The sequence below is a fragment of the Rhagoletis pomonella genome, unplaced genomic scaffold (assembly GCF_013731165.1).
Source record: "Rhagoletis pomonella isolate Grant_MI unplaced genomic scaffold, Rhpom_1.0 Rhpom_scaffold_00003, whole genome shotgun sequence".
In the NCBI taxonomy this organism is placed as follows: Eukaryota; Metazoa; Arthropoda; class Insecta; order Diptera; family Tephritidae; genus Rhagoletis; species Rhagoletis pomonella.
In genome coordinates, this window is record NW_023458557.1 from 5,107,078 (window position 1) to 5,110,499 (window position 3,422).

Consider the following 3,422-nt stretch of genomic DNA (forward strand, 5'->3'; position numbering starts at 1 on the left):
TCTGCGATAGTCTTGGCATTTAAGAGTCTTTAATCCCCGCAGGGACGCCAGGAACCATTCGGCTTCTTAACCATATGTAAAGGACTGGCCCACTGTCCTTTCGACCTTTGAAATATTCCACGCTCCAGAAGGTATTCAAACTCCTTCTTCGCAATCTAGCTTTTCGGGTGAGAGCCGTCGTAGCTTCTGCGCGATAGGTGCTCCTTTCGTTTCTATATAGTGCTGAGTTGATGTTGCCTGCTTCACTAGCTTCTTTGAGTCGCCCGTCAAGTCGGCGTAGCGCACCAAAAGCCTGTGGAAATTATCTGCTCCCCTAAGTGAAGCAGTATTTTGTGGCAGTTTGGCCATCTGGCACACTTTATGCAATTTTGTTTTTTGATCAACAACGAGTTTGTTTTTAATCTCTACTAAAATGTCGAAATTATGCAAAAAATCAGTCCCTATAATAGGCTGTGCCACATCAGCCACAATGAATACCCAACCAAACTTTCTATTTAAACCCAGATCCAATGTCAGATATTTTCTTCCATACGTGTTAATTTGTGTATTGCTTGCTGCAATCAACTTTATCGGTGAAAGTTCTGCTATCTTATTAAATTTTTTAGGAATAACCGATATTTCAGCTCCCGTATCGATTAGGAAATTCAATGATGTCGTTTTATCGCGTATGTATAAGCGGCAAGAATTAATGTTCTCCGTTTTTGCCGCTTGAAACGGAGGGCTCACTAGTTTTCCGACCTAGGTGTGACATATACATAGGGGGCCCGACACTTAGTTGCTCGTTCACCAAATGTTTGATGAAACCAACAAATGTCACGCGGTGCATCCCTGCGCGCGTCGGGTACAGCCCTAGGATGAGCAATGCGGCGAAGGTTGTCATAATCGACACGATTAATTTGGTTGGTGCACTCAAGACGTTCGATTCTATTTACCAAATCTGATATAGTAGCATCAGCTGCGCCCACTGCTGCGTCGACTTCGCTTACCTGCTGTACCGGAGCGATGTTCATGATATCGTCCGCTTTCGTTGCTATTGAGTCGACGTCATCTTCCAACGTTGACAAAATTTGCTGAACATGTACTGGCAAGCGACGTAACCATAGCGTCTTAAGTATTTATTTGTCCAGACGGTGGCTTGCCAGCTTCTTCATTTCACGGAGCAGAGCTGTTGGTTTTTTATCGCTCAACTCAGAAGCCTCAAATAAGCGTTTAAGACGTGCCTCCTTCGATTCCCCGAAATCATTAATCAACCTCAACCTCTCCTTCAACGCCTCGTATTTTGCGGTAGCCGGAGGTGAGGAGATGATATCACGTTCGTGTGAGAGAATCGCCGAGTCCACCTCGGCAATGACCTTATAAAATTTAGTTGCATCCGTAGTAATACCAGCTCGTGCAAATCGCGCCTCCACTTGTGCGAACCAGAGGGATCGGGCTTCCAGAACGGTGGCGGTTTGACGGAGAGTCGTGCCAGTTGCGGCGAAACAATTGCGTCTTGGAAGTTATCCTCTTGTTCGTGTGGCATCTTGCGTTCTTTTACGGGATCACCAGTTGTAGCGTTAAGGTTTTCTTTAGTAGTTCAGGTTTTTACCTTACGGCTAGCTTTATTCACCAAAATGATACTGCTGCTTTTGTACGTTTATAGCGTCACATTCAAATTACGAATCTCAATACAATAAAGAAAATGAATAGATAAAACGAACAATATTGCCAACTTAAATCTAGATATGAGGTTGCCATCTCGCATAAAACGTTAAACGCAAGGGTAGATCCATACATACTTTTTATTCTCGCTCATTTCGGAAACCTCATAGCTGCCTGATGATTAGCAGAAGGCACTCTGTTGTAAAAAATAAAGTAGTTAACAATTAAAAATAAATTATCAACCCTAGATACCAGGACCACCACAGGTATGTGAAGCGGTTTTCCACGTGTTATAAAAGTTAAATTCATTAGTAAGACAAATGAATTATTTAAAGATGGATAGCATTCGAAATAAACCCAAAGGCTATACTTCTGAACTATATTTAGGAGGTTTGCCACTGGTTTAAAAAATCAAATTCAACTTAATTCATTATTTAATTGAAATATGTATCCCAATGCGAGACGAAGGATTTTAAGAAATATTTTAGTTTGAAAAACGATTTTCATATATACATATATAAAAGATATGCATCGGTCTTTCGAATTTCAAAAGCGAAATGTCAAATTAAGAATTTTTGCCTGTCTTAATGTAATTAGGCACACAATTTGCGTATAGCTCTGCCTAACATTTGCAATATTTTTGAGGTGTTTGGAAGGGGTTCGCCACATGTTTGAAAAGTTAAATTAATTTTTGGCGTTTTAACGCCGTGCGGGTTCACTAGTATAAAGGATAGGTTATCATTCTTATATTTAATTTATTATCTTATCAGTATTTACTACCAGCTCTTCTTCAATTGAAATGCAAAAATTTCAGGCAAAATTATTCCAATGCCTATTCATTTCAGAAAGTACGTACATATCGCACCTTTAACAATATAGAGATGCTACTCAAAATTTACGTTTTTGGAGATTTAATCATACAATTTATAAGCTTGATAAGGAGAATATGATCAGCTAAACAGATGACTAAATATCCCAAAAATGGTGAAGCTATGTGTCTTTCCATCTGTTTTTTGGAATAACAACTATGAATTGATTAAACTTTGATTGCGTTTTCCCCAAAAAATGTAAATTTAAAATAATTATGTCTGTGTTCATATGGAATAGCAGCTTATGTCTGGAGTCGTTAGTATTAAACGACAAGGACTTTTTTGATGAGACTTAATAAGAATATTGGCTTGCTAGTATCGGAACTATTTTTTGCACGTTTATTTGCCAAAAGTTCTTCAACGGCTCGGCGCCTGTGAGTTTTTCGCTATCGTATGCTGCGAATGCTGCATTATACTAAAGCCAGCCTTTCGACATAAGCTACTATTCCATATGAACACAGATGTATATTAATAAACGGGCGATATAGCTTATAGTAGCGTGGGCCGAAAGACCGTTTTTTTTAGAATTTTGATTGGTAACACAATGGAATGACAATTTTCAAGTCAAATTTTCAAAAAAGGTCCATCTACCAAACTATGTAGGACTAATACTTTCGAAGATACTTGCAATTTTATTTAAAAAAAATGTATTAATTCATGTGTTTATTAATTTTTATTTTTTGTGCACTTTAAACTTTTAAGGACTTGGGCGAGCATAAGATATTGACCAAAAAATTGTCATCTTTCACACAAATTGCACGAGATTCGGTGCTTATAAGCGGGAAGTTCTTGTATGAAAATACCGGTTATAAGCACTGACTGTTAGAAATTAATTTTCATTTTAAAATAGGAACAATTTTAAATATATTTTTAATATTTTTATTGAGCTTTGTACCACGATTGTTTATTAGG